An 18,336-nucleotide genomic window follows, 5' to 3' on the forward strand; every position below is an offset into this window, starting at 1 on the left:
AATCTGTGAAATCAGTCTGAAAATGCAAGGCAGCACACTAGAAGCTCTGGCCAAGCAGTTGCAGTGGGAGGGTGAAACAGTAGGAGGTGTATAACGCTCAAGACGCCATAATGCAGTTTCAGGTTGCAATTGAGGACAGGATTGCAGTGAAAAGCAGGTAGAAACGTACTCGTGGGGCCAGCAGATGCCAAGGTACTCGGCAAGCCAAGGGGGCCTAGGAAATCAAAAGATGGGTGGAAATGGGAGAGTCCTCCAGTCCTGGGCTTGAAAGTTTGAGGTATGGGGGAGGGAGGGGGGCAGGGGTTGCCAAACAGGGCAGACCAGCTTTGGCCAGTAGGGCAAGGCCTAGGAGAAGGTCAATGGGTGAATCGCACTGTGATGCTCTTGCCTCGTGGCACACAGAATGAAATATGAGGACCATCGCTGACTGGGACAGACCTTTGTGTGGGCCTTTGTGCAGGGGCCAACTGAAGCCTGCCGGCTCCCCTGTTGGTAAAAAGAAAAAGAACGACAGCCCAATTGGGGATTCTAGGATTGGCTCCCCGGGCTCACATAGGCAATAGGGTACCCGAGGTGGCGGCATCCATCTTTGATGTAGTAGGCCAGCCCGATATACTTCCAAAAGCCTAAGGACTTATCTCCTATATAGGCTGGTGGATGGGGGCATCCCTCTCATTAATCTAGCGGCTCCTGCTGCTTGTTTGAGCTGCAGGCAGTAAGAAATAACATTGCAGAGAGGGGCGTGTGTAGGCCTTTGTGCAGGGGCCAGCTCAATCCTGCCGGCTCACCTGTTGGTAAAGAGAATGTAAGCCTTATCAGAGATTGTGGGACGTGCTCCCCGGGCTCGTATAGGAGGCACTCCCCTGAGATGGCTGCAACCATCTTTGTTGCAGTAGGCCAGCCAGATACATCCCTGCTCCTTGCTCCCCCACACCCCCCTCACTCTCTGGCCAGACTCCTTGGGTCCCCTCACCCACTTGTGAGGCAAAAAACCTTGGAATCATCTTTGACTCCTTGGCAAGGTTTGTGATGTGTGGAAAGACAGAAGTCCAACTTTCAGCTTTATCTCCTCGGGGGCATTCTACCTTTCCCTTTCGTCACCTTCCCCCAGAAGCTCAATGTCTCCAGAGCTCTGGTTCTCTCCAGGATTGACTGCTGCAATAGCCTCTTCCTCAACTTTCAACATTGCTCCCTTCGCCCCCTCCAACTAATCCAGGATAGGACTGAGACGTATCCTTGGCCTCCAGCCCAGGGACTTAATCTAACCAGCCCTAGAATCTCTACACTGGCTCCCGGTGACTGCAAGGATCAAATCCAAAACACTCTGCATCATCCACAAGACTGTCTGGGGCCTCTCTACATCATGCTTTCTATTCCAAAATACCCCCCAGCCAGAGTACTTTGATCTGCAGAGAATTGGAGCCAGAAGACCAAACATTTTTCCAAGCAGAGAGCGGGAGGTAGATCCCTTTCCTCTGCTGGCGCCTCATTCTCTGGAACAGCCTCAGACTTGAACCGGACCTGCTTATGTTCCGGAAACTTCCTTTTCTCCGCCCCCCCCAAGCTAAACTCTTCATCTGCCGCTGTGACTGGGGCCTGGTTGCTTCAGTCATACAGGGGCCAGACCACCCCCACTAGTCCTCTCCCAACATCCTTTGTCAGCACTTGCCATTGGGCTCCCTTCCAGGACTATCCCAACGTATTCCTCCCTGTCCACTGCCCTCTTCCCCTCCTGCGCCCCCCCGTCACTTGTCGCGTTGGCCTGACAGCACTTGCCCACCCCAACTTGTGGGGGTACCCCACTTCCTGCACTTCTCCCTCTACCCCTCACTCCTTTGCACTTAACTTGTAATGCACTTGCACGGTAGGATTGCCACAAGGCCAATATAACCGTTCTTTGTTGGATTCCTATGATTTCCTATGCCGCCCCCCCCGTCTTGTGGCACCTGGATGGAAATACCTGTGTATAGGTGCCACACAAATGTCCAATAAATAAAAAAAAAACAGTGCCAATTTAAAGAGGAAAAATAGGAATTATATTTATGGTGTGACATCGCAAGTTGTCTTTTCTAATACAATCATATGGAAGCTTTTGTGTTTCCATCCATTTCTCTAAAAAGCTCATGCCATACGTTTTCCATGACAATTTATGAGGAAGAAAACCCTTAGCACCTTCTTATATTTACCTGGAAATGGCAGTGAGGTACTGCTTCTCAGCCTGACAGTACAAGTCACGGTCATTGCTTTAAGACTTGCGTGTGTTTGTTAAATTCACATCATCTCGGCTGCTCTACACACTTGTTCTCTGTCCTTGCTTAAGGAGATTTATCAGCTTAATGTTAAATTGTATCGCTCACTGCTGGAAGCCAACTTACTGTGAGTAAAGGGTTTGTGTTACTCATCCTTGTTAATCTACCATGGCTCTGTAATGTGACTGTGGAAGTGAATTTTTCGGCTGTCATGCTGTGGGAACGGAACTTAGGTTTTCAATATAAGATGCTAGCCTGTTTGTGTGTGCCTTTAGCGAATGTAAACCAGCATTGGCAGTGCCAATAGTTTTGGCGTTTACTAATGTTGTTTACATGTTGCATTTATAGGCACCTGGGTGCAAGGAGGAGATTGGAAAGTTTGAAAGGAGGATCTGATGAGTGCAGAATGAGAAGGGTAATAGAGTACTGGAGGAAGCCATTGATGATGAGGAAATACGAGTGTGAATGGGTCGGAGTCAGAGGGTAAGGAATAGTGTGTGAAAGTTAGGATGAGAGCAGATAATGTGGAGGGAGGAATAGAGGGGGTAGAGTGGGGTGAGGGTGTGTGTGTGTGGCAGAATAAAGGGTGTAGGGGGGGTGAAGCCAGACCGGGGGGGGGTTACGGTGCATGATGGGGTGGAAGGGGCACAGTTGAGTAGAGAAAGAGGGGTGGTGCTGTTTTGCGTGAAATTCTTGGACTTTTAGAACTAAATTTCAAATGGGGAAATAAAAAACAAGGTTAGAATTGAAAGGAGGGGGGGAGGGGGAGCGTTCTGAGTGGCCTTCTGGTATCGGGTAATATTATCCCCACCAAAAATATCGCCATATATATGGTCGTCGGGAAAGGCCGTAGGTGATATTTTTAGTGGGGATGATACTTGGGGTTATTGGGAGCGGAGGTTGCGGGGGTTTCCCCCAAAGGTTACATGCCTTAATATCGCCGCAAAAATGGCGATATTTTTGTATGGCGATATTAACACATGGAACTGGCCTTCTCACTTGGCCAAATCTGTGGTGTTAATTTAATAAAAAAAACAAAGTGAGGCTGCTGAGCTGGGAGTTATGAATACTTTTTTAAAGTTTGTTTTTGCACTAAGGCCATTTGATTTAAGGCGCTGCAGAAACACGGGGCTGCAACAGAGCGGGGGGGCACACTAGTGACAATAGGGGAGCTATGATGCAATCGTTTTTGACATTTTAAGCTTGCACTTCATGAAGTACAGTGGCAGTCTATCATATGCATGATGGGACATTTCGAACTGAAGGAGCTCGAAAGCACCAGTTTCAGACCAGTGATAGTTGAAGTGTGCAACACAAAGCGCCCATTTAAAGATTTGTTTAAATCCATGATGTCTACTATCTTGACTTGCAAAAAAATTAGGATGCTTTAAGTTACTAATCAAATGTTTTTATCATGAATAACGAGCTGCAAGTTTGTCACTCAATCTGCATATTAATGTTTGTGATTTAAGACATGTAATAAAAGAAGTTGTGTAACAAGCAAAGTACAGTGGGGTTGACTCGATTTTTCAGGTTGGCATTATCTTGCGTTTTAGGACTTCTTCAGGATGTGAAAATTAAAGCCACAATGGTATTCTGTTAGCTTAGTTGCTATAAGGATTTACATGTTGTCATGTGGCTTTATTATGCAATTCCAGTTTTTTGCAAGTAAACTGGACATTATTGCTGCCCTTGAAATCCAACAATTTGAGGTAATGTTTGTTGTCATTGCAGTTGTGCCCATGGCCTACAATAAAGTTATTTGGCAATACAGCCTGCTATACGTTTTGTACTTCGTGGCTCTTTGGATGTTAGGTGTTATTTGTTTCACTTAAACAGTGCACAGACAACTCTAGGGTGTTGAGGCGCTGTTACAAATAATTAATTAGGACTCTTATGCATAAAGACAAAGTACCAGTTATTTACATTTGCGTGATATATTGTGCAAGATGAGTGGTGTAGGGAGTTTAAAAGGGGACGGATGAGAAATAAAAAAAACAGAAGCACCTGCAATCTAGTTAAATAGCAGAACCCAGTTTGATTGTTCTGCTCTTAGAGTTCAGGGGTGTTGGGGGAGTGTTCCACTGCCTAGCTGTGATGTAAGGAAAGCTTGAGCCACCTTATTTGGCTCGCTTAACTTTGGGTAGGAGAAGGATCTGGGCATAGGGTGTCCTAGTAGGTCCGGAAGATTGGGTTTTGGATATTTTCTGGGAGAGGTGAATGGGGGGCATATTTGAGAGGCATTTGAATGATAGAGTTTGGAATAGGATGCGTTCTCTGATGGGCAGCCAGTGAGCTGCTCTTCTGGCTGCAGTGATGTTCTTTTTTTGGGATGTTAAGAGCTGCTCGAAGCAAGTTATTTTGAATAACTTGCAGTATCTGCACGTTTCTGGCTGAGGTCCTTGCAAAGAGGACATTGCAATAGTCTGGACATTGCAATAGTCTAACCTCGATCCAATGACAACTCGGGCGATAGGCAAGCTGTCTGTTAGGAAAGGTCTGATGGCATGTATACGTTTGGTGGCATAGACTGCTGAGGAGGCGATAGTTCTCACTTGATGAGTCATGGAGAGTGTGGTGTTGAGGTAGACTCTGAAGGTCTTTACTGATGGTGAGATGTGAATTGGGATGTTATCCAACAGGAAGGCTGAATATTGTTCAATGAGGTTTTGTAGCACTGCTGGGGGACTGACTAGCAAGATTTCAGTGTTGTGGCACAGGTGGTTTGCCACCATCCAAGTTTGAATCGTGGAATATGTGATGTTGAGTGTTGGAGTTGACCACATAGTTTTCTGTGAGCGGGAGGAGGATTTAGGTGTCATCGGCATAGTTGGTGTAGGCTATGCCGATCGAGTCCAGGATGTCAAATAGGGGTTGGATGAAGCTGTTGTATAGCGTGGGGGATATGCTGGGTACCCCGCATAGGATAGGCAAAGGTGGGGCATAATGGTGTTCTCGGCGAATACTCTCATGACTCTTCCTTCACAAAAGGAGGCGATCCAGGCAGTAGCCTTGGGGGATAAGTTGGAAGAGGTGGTGATGGCGCAAGATTTTATGATCGACTAGGTCAAATTCTGCGGATAGAGAGAAGTGCTGGCTTTCGCTTGTCCCCGAGTTCATCTTGTTGGTTTTAAGGCCCAGCAAGGCAGATTCTGTGCGGTGGCCTGGGCGGAAGCCCGACTGTCTCATTCCTAGGATGTGGTTGGCTTCAAGGAAGTGCTGGACTTTCATGTAGGCTGCTCGATGTAGGAATGGGACTCTTGTAATGGGCGTATAGTTGGTTGGTTATCAGTTTTTCCGAACTACCCATGCTTTGGCAGATAATATGCTTGTGTAGAATGAAGTGTTAATGAAGGTGGTGAGGAAAGGTGAGAGTTTCTGAGCAGTCCTTGATGAGGGAGGCGGGACAAACCTCTCTTGCACTTAGAGGTTTTTAGACTTTTGATGCAGTGATGATGGGTGTGGCTGTAGCATAGGAGGGGAGTGAGGTGAAGGCTTTTTTTTTTTTGTTGCGAGTAATTTTGTTGAGCATAGTATTTTGGATGTTTGTACACCAACACTTATCCTTTGTGAAGGTGGGCGGAGGCAGGGGTCTCGAGTTCCCTAAAGATGGTGACGATTTCTCTGGAGTTTGATTTGGCATTAGCTTGTGGCATTGAAGGATGATAATTCTGCAGAGATGATTGTGATCTTATAAACTTTGGATGTCTTGGTGTACTCCTGTGTCTGAAGACTTTGTTTTGTAGCCACGCTAATTCTACTGATTGTTTCTTGTTGCGTAGTTCTAAGACGTCTGGGCTGAACCCTGAGTTGGAGTGTGACGGGTTTGGCTTTGCAAGGAGTTAAAGGGGCAATTGTGTTGTGGCATATATGCCTGCTAGTATATTTGGGTCATTAGAGAAGGTAGGCTTAAAGTTTGGTGTATCCAGCCACGGCAGGATATGTTCTTTCATGAGGGGCGTGCGAGTGCAGGTGGTAGTGGTGGGGCAGTAAGCTTAGGTTTCTTTTGGCAGGTATGGAGAAGGTGATTATGTGGTGGTCAGACCAGGGACACAGGGTTTTGGCTGTGATCGAAACCTGGCAGTTAAGGTTGTCGATCCAGTCTAGCGTGCATCTTTATTGTGGTTCAGGTTGTAGACGCAGTGCTTAGGCCTAATGTTTCGAGGGTTTTTGTAAGTGAGGTGGCATGAAGGTCTTGCGGGTCATTGAGGCCCAAGTTGAAATTTCCCAAGAGGATAATTTTGGTGGAGGCTTTGATGTTTGTCTAGATGTGGAGGTTCTCTTCGAAGTTGCATGTTGGGACTGGGGCACATTTAATAAGGTGGATGGAGATGGTGCAGGTGGGATAGCTTTAGGGAGAGAATGTCAACATATTGGTCCAGGGAGGTTTTACCCTGTCTAATGGGCAGGACATCTTTGGGCAACTTTAGCCACAAGGAGAAACCCACCTCGTCTGGAGGTGAGGCGGTCATTCCACTATAGTGTGTAGCCAGTGGGAATGGCTAGGGATAAGGCAGTGCCTGATGCATTGTGGAGCCAGGTTTCGAAGATGGCTAGGGCATCTAAGTTGGAAGTGATGAAGTCGCTGGTCTTGAGGGCATGGGCTGATGCAGAACTTGTATTAATCAGGGCACAGTTTAGGTAGGGCTGCAGATCTATGGGGGGGATGGGTTCCCAAGGTTTAAGTCAATAGTGGCTGCGGTTATTGTGGTCCGAGGGGTCAGTGGGGTATCTTGGAAGGAGGCAGAGTTTATATTGGTCGGTGCACTTTTAAGGGCGGAGGAGTTAAGCAGCCGAAAGGCCCCGACTTTCTGACGAGCCTGAAAGTGCTGTATAGATAAACGCATGTTATCTGGGGGGTTACTTTCCGGCAGCACTAGCTGGCTGAGATATCTTAAACGGCAGTTGCGTGTCTGGGATGCGGAAACTGGGCAAGACATATGCCAGTCCTTTGGAAGGCTAACCACTTTTCCAATGAGGCTGCTGGTTACAAAGACTCAACCATGCCCCTGTTTTATTTATGCAGCTAGCGGACAACATTCATATCTGCCGTTCTGCTGAGGTGCGAGCTACAGGACATATGTCGGTTTAGAAATTGCTTATCTACATGTGATGTGGCCCCAAGCTGTTTGGATATCGCCGGCCAGCCCCCTCAGCGATAACCTCCAATCACACCTATGAGCTAAGAAGCCCACCACCAGCACAGCTGTTTGATCACGGCATCAGGCCTCGCATACATTACCAGCCGCACGGGGGGGGGCGCGCTGAAGTGTTGTGGGGGTCTTAGTGAAATGCTGGGTTTTAATCCCAAAGAGATAAGATCGGGTGCAGGTGTCCCTCCACTCTAAGACATGGCAGAGCAGAACCCAGTCACCCAAGCAAAGCCCACTACTTAGTAGGGTAAATGGTGTTTGTGAGATAACAGCCGCACACTAAATATTGTGACAGGGTTTAGCAACAATGATCCCTCAAGCTACCTGTTCTAAAGTATTGTAAAAGGGTGTAAAAACTCACAACCAATACCAAAAAAATGCATTGCTACCCCTGCACTTTGCAAAAAAAGGTTATACAAAACACACACACACTTCAGGCCAGTGGACTGACCCCACCACATGTTGAAGTAAGTCCCAAGACATTAAACCATCCGCCAAACTTATCAAACACAAATTTGAATGGAATGCCCTCAATATAGAAAAGGGAAGAAGAAAACAAAATTGGAGTAAACCAATAAATACTCAATATTCTTCTCCTCCCAGTCTAACTCCCCCGTAACCAAGTAGCCTCTCCTCAAATCCTACCGGCTATGGTATCTTATTGCTCAGTGTTTTTCTTCTTGTTCTTTACCTCTTGTAGTTCGTTTTCTCCTTTTTATTATTCAGGATATAATGGGTTGTGACAGCGGGGGAAAAAGAATCAGATGGCTAAAACCATGTTATTTCGTCTTTGGCCTGTATAAACGCAAGTTGTTCATTTCACCAACCCAAATTTATAGATCCCAGGGTTCGAAACTAGTTGTTAGCTATTTAGCTCTTGCTTCAAGGCATAAAATGAGCAGTGCCGCATAGCAATTTGCTATGCAATTCTGTAGGTTTGCTAATCAATGCTAACTTGTGTAGCAAAGTTAGCTATTTAAGTTGCCCTTTTTGCGATGAAAGCACTGCTTGCCCTTGGTGCTCTCTTGACCCTCTCTTCACTGTTCACTGCAAGTGCAAATGGAGGGAACGTGCAGCAGTAATCCTCTCCTCCACTCTTACCTGCCAAAGGCATGTGTAGGGGTGCTGGGCAAGAATTTCCTTTTCAAATAATTGCAAACCACAAGTAATCGGGATGATACTTTTAAGCTTTCTATATCCTGTCTGGCAAAGACCAGTATATGTCAGCTTTATATCTTTTTAAAAAGACAGTCATGCAATTCCATTCCTAAAATGTAAGTTGTTACATGATGCATAATTACAGTATTGATACTGTAAACCATTGCATCATCGCCATGCTTTAGAGTAAAGTTTAGGTTAGTGTATCTGAATTTCATAGTGTCGACTATATATTTCATTTTGTTGGGGGAAGATGCATCATGTTGGCGAGTGAAAAAATGTACATGATCACATAATGGAATCCTTTTGATGGCAAACGTTATGTAACCTGCAAGTTGCATACATCTTGCAACTGGTACTCCACCCATACTCGTTGAAATTCTATATTATCACCCTGTTGCTTTATACCAGGTACCCTAGAAGTGAGATGACCACAAACTACAATATTCTACCTAGTTTGGCCAGTTCTCTGCCTGCTACGCAATCCACTCTGCTTAGTCTTTCTTTGCTCTTACATAATGAATACACAAAGCAATCTAAATGCTTACGCAAAGTAGTGCTCAATAGTTCCGTCTAGTCTGTACATCCACAGATCTACTACAATAACAAACACTGTAGTCAGCCTGTAGAGCTCGCTTTGGCCAGCTGTCTCCTGCAGGTGGTAATCTAAAATGCAATCATAAAGCAAACTGTTTTAAGATCCTTTGTATCATATCTATTTGTATCCATTCATGCAGCTAACCTTTTACATTTTAGACACTTTTCCTATGGCTCGCAAAGTCTTTTCGCCCACTCGCACAGTAGAGTAGATTTTATGAAGGGCGAGTAGCATTTACAAGAGATGTTTGAAACTTATTTACTTTGTTTGTAATAAATGTCAAATGCAAGTTTCACTGTGCATGGCTGGCCTCTGGGTGGCAGCAGTGTGCCAAACATAAAGTGAGTTTGTAGTGACATGCACCATTTTACAGAAATCACATTTTAAATGTGTTGTCCTCTGTTGCTATGGGTCAAGTGCATTTCTCTTAGGTTGAATAGGGAAACTAAGCTACCCGATCTGCAGGTCTAGCTGAAGTTTACAGAATTTGCAAGACCTGACTCTTCTCACTAATGTCTTATTTCACTGGTACACAACTGCTGTGTATTGCTCATTTCATGTCTTGGGTACAAATAACATCTGGTGACATTAACAGTATTGGTACAAACTTGCTAATCAAATGGTTCTGTTTGCTAATGAAAAGCATTTCGATTAGCAAATTCTTCTGATCAATTTTTGAAAACTAATTTATGCCTTGTGCTTGTACAGCAACAGCTACCAGAGTTACTTTTGCCTCCCCCGGTCAACTGATGCTGAAGAAACACACCAATGTGAATTTACCTCTGTGTGTTTGGGACACATGTATATAACATTTGAAGCATAAGGGGTCATCAATAATTGACAAAATGATATGCATGTGGAAGTTATATTCATGGATTGGGATCTACTAGCTCCTCATTCTCCATTGGTAAACTCTTGGTTAATGCCAGATACATAGGAGCTGCTTTTATCTACTGCTTATCCAATCCTAATTAAAATTTTTGCATCCTGTAGGCTAAATGCCATGGAACTAAGTTCTAAAGAAAGGCGAATGAATGCAGAGCCTGAGGAATACTAAAAGAGCCCATATGTTAAGTTCACTACTGGCCTTCTCGCAGCCCTACATGGAATTGTATTGGGCAAAATTTTTGTTGAATGCTCCTTCGGTTCGATTCCCTGCCATTGAACCCAGTGAAGGCTAATTGGCCAGGAATGGAGCCTGAGTCACGTATTTGCCCTTTTTGTTTGGACACCTTTGAAAACCTTGGACACTTGTATTCTTCTAGTCCGAAAGAGGACATTAAAGCCAATTTTAATAAGTGGTGGGCTTTGTCAATTTAAGACAGCCTTATTTTATGGTTCCATGTGATATTTCCGCGTTTTGAAGGGTGAACACAAAAAAGACAGTTTTTTAGTTCAGCCGTTTTGAGCTGGCCTGAAAATGTGAAATGATCACATTGGGGGAGGGGAGTGGGAATTTACACCCGACGAGACGATTCCATCCTCACACTCTGGCAGGATTTCATAGAAATCTGGGATTCACCCCACGTAACTTCCCCAACCAGCACATTCCACTTCCCTCCGCCTCACACTGATGTTGTCCCGCACCCCGTTATGACAGATTTCTCTTTACTGCACCTTTCCTTCCACTTCTATTGATGGCCAAACTTTTTCTTTTTGTATCTGACCTACTCTTTTGGCAAAATTTTGAACATTGTTCTACTTGGATGGCCACTCCTGTCCCCTGCCCACCTATGGTACTGTCTTATGGCAGTCAAATATTCTAATGTAATTCCTTAATTAGAATTCTGAGAATGGATTCTTAATCGAGATTTCTTCTGCACAATGTTCAAAAAGGTAAAAAACTTGTTTAATTGCTATACAAAATGTTTAGTGATATGTCATTTGTAACACGCCTATACACAAGTGTTTCAAGGCGTGACGAGGCAGGGAGGGGGGGGACACAGGGAAGATGGACAACGATCCTACTAGGCCATTGTCATTCAGATCACGCAAGTGCATGGGTAGAGGGGAAGGGGAAAGGGCGAGGGGAAAGTCCAGTACAGGGGTAGTAGAATAACAAGATGAAAAGGGCCAGCTGGTGGCAAGTGCAAGGTAAGTGCAGACAAGTGCTGGGAAGGGGAGCTGTAGGGATACAGAGACAGTCCCGCAGTGCAGGGGTTGCCAGGGAGGCAGTGCAAGGGGAGAGTGGCTGGGCCAAGGACCGAGATCGGCGAGAGTGGCCCAGTTGCAGATTCAGGGCAGTTTAAGCCAGGAATCTAGCTGGTGGGGGGGGGAGAAAGCGGAAGCAAAGAGGAAGGTTTTGAGGTGCTTCCGGAGATGGTTCTCCTCAAGTTGCAGGAAGGCTGTTCCAGAGGGAGGCCCCTGCAGCGGAGAGAGAGCTACCCGCAACTCCTTGCTTGGAGAAGCAGCTGACCCTGAGGGAGTTGGAGGCGGATGAGCGAAGAGCTCGAGAAGGAAGATATTTAGGAAGAGAGTTGAAGGTATTTTGGCCCAAGGCCCCAGAAGGCCTTGTGGACAATGCAGAGGGTTTTGAACTTCAACCTCGCAGCCACTGGGAGCCAGTGCAGAGATTTCAGTCCTGGAGAGATACGGTCCCTGGGCTTGAGGCCAAGGACAACTCTCGCAGTCCTGTTCTGGATGAGTTGCAGACGGCAGAGAGTAGAGGCAGGCAGATTTAGCTAGAGGCTGTTACAGTAGTCAGCATAGAGAGAACCAGGGCTCTGGAGACATTGAGCTTCTGGGGGAAGGAGAGGAAATGAAGAATACCTCTGAAGAGGTGCAGCTGGTAGTGTGACTTCTTAGAGACGTCAAATATATGTGTGGAGAGAAGGAGCGTGTGGAGTCGAAGATGACCCCGAGGTTTTTTGCCTTGCAGGAAGGGGGCCAAGAGAGACCGGCCAGAGAGCTGCAGGGAAGGAGGGAGTGGGTGTGCCGATGAGTAGAATCTGTCTTTCTGGCATTAAGGCAGAGGTCCTTGTCGGCACACCATTCCTGGATAGCAGACAGTCGGAGATGAGCGATGGAGAGGAGGCGGCAAAGGGTAGCCTGAAAATGAGCTGGGTATCATCCGCATAGCACTGAAAGTTGAGACAAAGAGCGGCGATGCAGTGGGCAAGGAGTGCCAGGTACTGGTTGAACAGCCAGGGAGAGAGGTTAGATCCCTGGGGGGACACCACAGATGGAGAAAAAGATGTCAGAGGAAGGTCCCCAGTTGGACCTGGGAGGGTCGTTTGGAGAGGAAAGAGGTCAGCCACGCCAGAGCCTGACCAGTGATACCCAGGTTATCACGGAGACGGTTGAGCAGGATGGCATGGTTGACGGTATCAAAGGCAGAAGAGAGATTGAGCAAAATGAGAACACAGGGAGTGTTCGAGTCAAGGTTGGAGAGCAGGTCTTCACGGATGTTCAGGAGAGCAGTTTCCATGCTTCTGGCAGCTCTGAAGCCAGACTGATGGTCATGAAGACTACCAACAGATTCAGCATGGAGATTAAGCTGGGAGATGGCCAGTTTCTCCAGGAGCTTGCCCAAGAAGGGAGTGATGGAGATTGGGCGATACTTAGCCAGGCAGGAGGTGTCGGAAGAGGGTTTCTTAAGAAGAGGGTGCACAAGGGAGTGCTTAAGGGGGAGGGACGGGAAGACTCCAGAGGCGAAGGAGTGATTGCAGAATCAGTCAGGGCAGGAGCCAGGGAGTCGATGTGGTCCTTGATAGTTTTGGAGGAACAGGGGTGAACCTGTTTTGACGAGACTTTCATAGATCGGGCTTGTCTGGAAACCTCGTCAGCAGAGAAACGGGGACAGGCAGAGAGAGAGGGAGGAGGGGTGGCTGCAGAAGGGCCAGAGGAAGAGCAGGGGAGGGAGGGAAGGAGGGAGGGAGCTAGGTGATGGGAGGAGAGTGAGGACAGGATGTCCTGACTTTTTGAAATGAAGTGAGAGGCCAGTGCCACGCAGAGGGCCTGGGAGGGGACAGGAGAGGTAGAGACTGCAGTAGGGTTGGCCAGGCCTTGCAGATTTTAGAGAGTTCAGCCGAATTGTTAGATGCCTCAGAGATGCGGGCTTGGATAAGGGCTCGCTTCTTGGTGAGAACGGAGATCCGGTATTGCCTTTGGAGCAGGCGGCAGGCCAGTTTGTCAGAGGATGAACATGAAGCACGCCATTTCCTCTCTGCCACCCTGCACTTGTGTTTTAGGGTGACGAGATCCGAGTCATACCAGGAGTTACATTTGGCTATGGGCTTCAGGCGGATTCTCATGGTTCTCATGACAGGGGCAAGGATATAAGGTGGCGGCAAAAGCCTCAACTGACACGCGCTTCATGGGTCGGATGACGGAGAAGGAGGGTGGCAGTGATGTAGGTGGCTTTGCCTGAGGGGTAGGGAAGGTGAGGTGGGAGGATAGGAGAAAGTGATCACTCCAGGAGAGAGGAGTGGAGAGAGGGGGAAGTCAGAAGGGATCTGAGCATCAAGAGTGTGCCCTGCAGAATGAGTTGGCCCAGATGGGAGAATAGAGAGTGAGAGAGACGCAGAAGTCCAGAGTGGGGACAGGAGGCATCCAGGTGGATGTTGGAAGTCTCCAAGAAAGGAGTTGAGCAATTGAGGACAGGGGTGAGGAGTAGAGGTCTGCCCACTCAGAGAGGAAGGAGGAAATTTGACCGGGTGGCCGATAGATAGCCACAGTAAGGGAATGGCTAGGAGAGAGAGAGAGTCGGCAGACAAGGCATTCAAGAGGAGTAGGTCTGCATAGGAGTGACAGTGGCAGGAATCCACTCGGGGAAGATAAGGGCAACACCTACACCAGCACAGTTAGGCCTGGGCACGGAGAGGATCTTGTAGCCGTCAGGTAGGAATGTGTCAAAGCTGGTGACGGAGCTGGCTGTGACCCATGTCTCATTGAGACCGAGGTCCAGTTCCTCGAGGAGGCGACAGATATCAGAGGAATGCTTGACAGCAGAGCGAGAGTTAAGAGTGGCAATGTGGAGAAGGTTGCCTCCTTGAAGGACTTCTGGGGAGGAGTACAGATCACCGAAATGCCCTGCGGAGGTGGAGGAGCACGAGCAGGGGCAGGGAGGGGGAAGGCATGGTAGCAGAGGACAGAGGAGGGGGGACAGAAGGAGAGGAAAGGAAGTTGATGAGGCGCGGGAAGCATCTATCAAAGAGGTGAAGGTTGGCCTAAGGGCCTTGGACCAAGACTGTCCCATTTGGAAGGAGGCCCAGAGAACATCCCAACGGGTGCCACCATTAATGGGAGAAGATGAGAAGGGAGAGAGCACAGAGATCATATGAAGGGTCCATAGGTCAGGTGAAGGCATGAAAATTTCCTTGGAGGAGGCACTAGTGTAGGTGTCAGCGATAGGGAGGCCTGGGTTGGAGATCAGGATGTCCTTTTTAAACTTTTTCCTACCAGATTTAGTGAGGAAAGCAGGATAGTCAATGGAGAAGCAGTTAGAGAAGATAGGCGAGATAGAGAGCACCATAGAATAAGAGGGAGAGGCGAGGGGGAGACTGACGAGAGCAAGTGGGCAAGATAGCGAGCGGCAAGCCAGTATTGCAGTAGGACGGACTCTCGGGAGGGGGTGGAGGGGCCGTCGGTGCTCAATATGGGAACCAGGGAGAGGCCACCTAAGTTTGAAAATCCTGAGAGGGGAGAAAAAGGCCTAGTTTACTACAGTGCAGAAACAGTAATGTATTAGGTAACCGGTGGAGAGGCCACCTAGGTTTGAGAATCCTGAGGGGAGAAAAAGGCCTAGTGTAACACAGTGCAAGAAAACAACAGTAAGTATTGGCACAATGCGTAATTAGGTGACACGGGTGTAGGTGGGGTGGGCCAGGAGAGCAGGTGGAGCTAACAATAACTGGCACCTTGCGTCCCCTGCGGATGACTCCACACGTCGTATGTCTTTACTTATGTAATCCGTTCTAAGAATTCTAATTAAGTATTTATATTAGAATATTTGACAACCATAATGGACAGTACCATAATTGTGTTGAAATGATTCACTTGTGTCGGCGCCATAGTTTTCTCCAGCACCCTAAGAATCCTCAAGGGATTTAATCTTTATACTTCTACCCAATGAAAAGAGAGGAGTGCAGCTGTAACATAGATTAACTTACTACTTGTTTTGCACTGACTTGGTCATCTGCCGTGGGGAAACTGACATGTCCTTCAGGCTGTCAGTACTGGGAAACATTGTTTTAGTCTTGTTCCTTTCTTACCATTAGTAACTTATCACTTTTGGTAACCTTTCGGTACAATGCATCTTACAATGGGTTACACTTTTTGGTTTACTTTAGACTGACACTCGGGCGATTTTTGGTTATTCTAGGTGAGCCTAAGGGACAAGCTGGTGGAAGCAGTTATATTTTTGGTGTATCACGTTTGGCTACTAACTGTGGTTAGTGGTGAAACATGGCCATGCCTCAAGGTCTTTCACTTGTCTTTTGGCCATATTGTGTTTTACCCTTCTGGCCTGAGGTGCCAAGAAATATGGACTTCAGTGCCCGAGAAAGCAGAATATTTTTAAAGGATACTGGAGGCCTCGGTGTTTCTGCAAGGAAGTGGGTTGGGACTGTCGGGTCCCAATCCACAAACTGGTTTCAGTGTGTCTTTGCTATGCATGAGTTTTGCCGCCAGTGGTCCTTATTGGACCACTGCTGGGGTGTGTTTGTGGGCCAGATCGGTCATCGGCAAGTGGCGTTTTATCTCTTACATGGCTTTTGAGATGAAAAGACCCCTGCACCTGCTATAGAGAGATCCTGGAAGGAACCGAAGGAGCCCAAATTCCTGTCCAGCTGCAAGGAGACCGGAGACCCGTTGGAAGAAAGCCTGGCAACCAACTGCTGCTGCTATCCAGAAAGAGCCCTGTCTTGTAGGTGATCTCCAGCAGTCCTGCGAAAGAGCTGCAACCCTTGGTGTGGAGGGAACATCCATTCGCGACATAGGCTTGGAGTTCCATGAAGAAGAGCCTTCTGAAGTGCCTCTAGACCACCCAGTGGCTGACCAGCTATGAGTTTGGACTACCATGCTGGAAACATCACTGTTCCAAGTTGAGGCCAGGAACTTGGGGAATCTTCAGCTTGTGCAACAAGACTTCTCTGCAAAATTGCGTGGTCCTAGCTTCAAGGGGATCGGAGATGGGTGAAGTCTGACCGCGGCAAGTGAATACCTTTGCGTCAGATGTCGAACTGCTTACCTGCGTCCAGTTGTCCTGAGAGGCCCTGCATATAGTTCTTTTGCATTTCTCAACTGGAAGACCTTGTACCAGCATTAGTGGCCGGCCGTAGGAGTGATCAAACCTGCAGCCCCTGCGGATCAAGGGATGAGGCTGACGCCAGGAAACTCTTCCTTTGACCCTCTTCAACAGACCTGAGTCCCCTGAAGAATCGGAGTACAGGGGCTGAGTTATAGCAATAAATGCCTGTACCCAGGGTTCGAAATTAAGACCAGATAAGCAGGAGCTAAAATCAGCTCCTGGGTATTCAGCATTAACCAGTGACCAGGAGCTACTAATGGGGAATGAGGAGTTGGTACATTGCGTTCCGCAAATTAAATTTTCACATTTTGTCCACTATTATTTACCCCATATGCTTTAAATTTTGGATAGATGTGTCCTAATGTTTGTCCCAAACACACGAGTTAAAATCACTTAGGTGTGTGTTTAGCATCAGTAGTCTGGTAGCTGTTGGTGTCAAGCTAACCAAGCTCTTCTAGGCTGCAAGCAGGAGCTAAATGGCACCCAGCTCCCCTTAAGAACCCTGCTGTACCCCTAACTCTAAGTTTTGAGAACTTTATAATGTTTGTAATAGTTTGGCTTTTATTTTTTTATTTTTTTATTTGGCTGAGTAAATCAACCTTTCAAAAAGAAAACACATTATTACAAATAACATTCAAATGTACACATAAAAATTAAAACCAGTTTAACAAAAATAAATATTATTTTTCGAATTCACACAACTTTACATTCTTAAGTCGTTTGATATGGAGTCACATGTTTGACAAATTGAGCCAGTGCAATCTGAACAGACAAGTTAGTATTAGTTAAAAGATAATTCCAAATTTCTTCATTGTAACGGAATGTTTGAAATTTACATTTTGCATAAAAATATTTGTGCCTCAAGCAACTCACTGCTGGACATTCAACCACTAAGTGATATAGTGTTTCAATTCTTTACCGATTAAGACCGTATCTACAAGAGGTTTGATCTTGTGACACCAATTTTCTTCTTCCCAAAATCTGCCTAGTTAGACATAAATTTAGACGAATACGCATCATCTGAGCTCTCACAAAACTAGAGACACCTTTAACTAAGTAGGGTTCAGGGCAACGCATTTTTTTGTGAGATGACTTTACCAGTTCACAGTCCAAGTCCACATATTCTAGACATTGGTTACGTGTACTAATCCAATCGAAACGAAATAGGTTCAGTTTGGCCTTTGTTGGATTCATCAACAATAGTTCGAGAGAAATATCGGCTTTAAGTAAAGTGTGTAGAACAGTCAACCCATTTTTTTTCGGAAATTTCTGGTCAAATTATCAAATAATTGGCTAGCACACCCAAAACGTTAGTAAGTGAGGCTCTAATAAGACAGTTCCGATATAGTGAACTAAATTTCCACAATACCTGGGTAAACGTAGAGGTTAGTCCTATTTCATAACGAATCATTGGAGTGGGGTGCATCGAGGTAGTCCCAAAACTCCTTTCCAAAATTGTGATTGAAGACGGTCCCAAAAGGCTCTTGGCTTTGGTGCTACTGTCTCGGCCCCATAAGTAATTATGGGTGTCACTTTTTGTAAAAAAAAAAAGTAATAATATGGACTAGTGTAAATTTACCGTATCTAAACAGTAGAATTTTGGCTTGTGATATTAATGAGGGAATTTTCGCATCAAGGGTTACACGGTAAATGCCGTCATTCAGTTTTATGGCAAACTACTACTTGGGTTTTTTCGAGATTGTTAATCAAGTTTTTCTCCATAACCTATTCCTGAAGTTTGTTTAAAAGAATTTGAACTCCAGAAGGAGTGCATGACAGTAGCACCAAATCGGCGTATAAGAGCCAGGTAACCTTCTGGTTGCCTAATTTGGGTGAGTCAGCAATTGCACTCTAAAATTTAAAAGCAATGTCTAGCAAGAAGAAATTGAATAAAGTGGAGGCTAAAATGCATCTTTGCTTTAGACCTCG

General features: G+C 46.4%; 1 protein-coding gene across 1 annotated transcript in view; it reads left to right on the forward strand.

The window, feature by feature from the left end:
- Positions 1-18,336, forward strand: part of SELENOT (selenoprotein T) — a 188,257-nt gene that overhangs the window by 33,368 nt on the left and 136,553 nt on the right. The gene's annotated exons all lie outside the window — the stretch shown is intronic.

Source organism: Ambystoma mexicanum, chromosome 10, assembly GCF_040938575.1.
Source record: "Ambystoma mexicanum isolate Mex_15411 chromosome 10, UKY_AmexF1_1, whole genome shotgun sequence".
Classification (NCBI taxonomy): Eukaryota; Metazoa; Chordata; class Amphibia; order Caudata; family Ambystomatidae; genus Ambystoma; species Ambystoma mexicanum.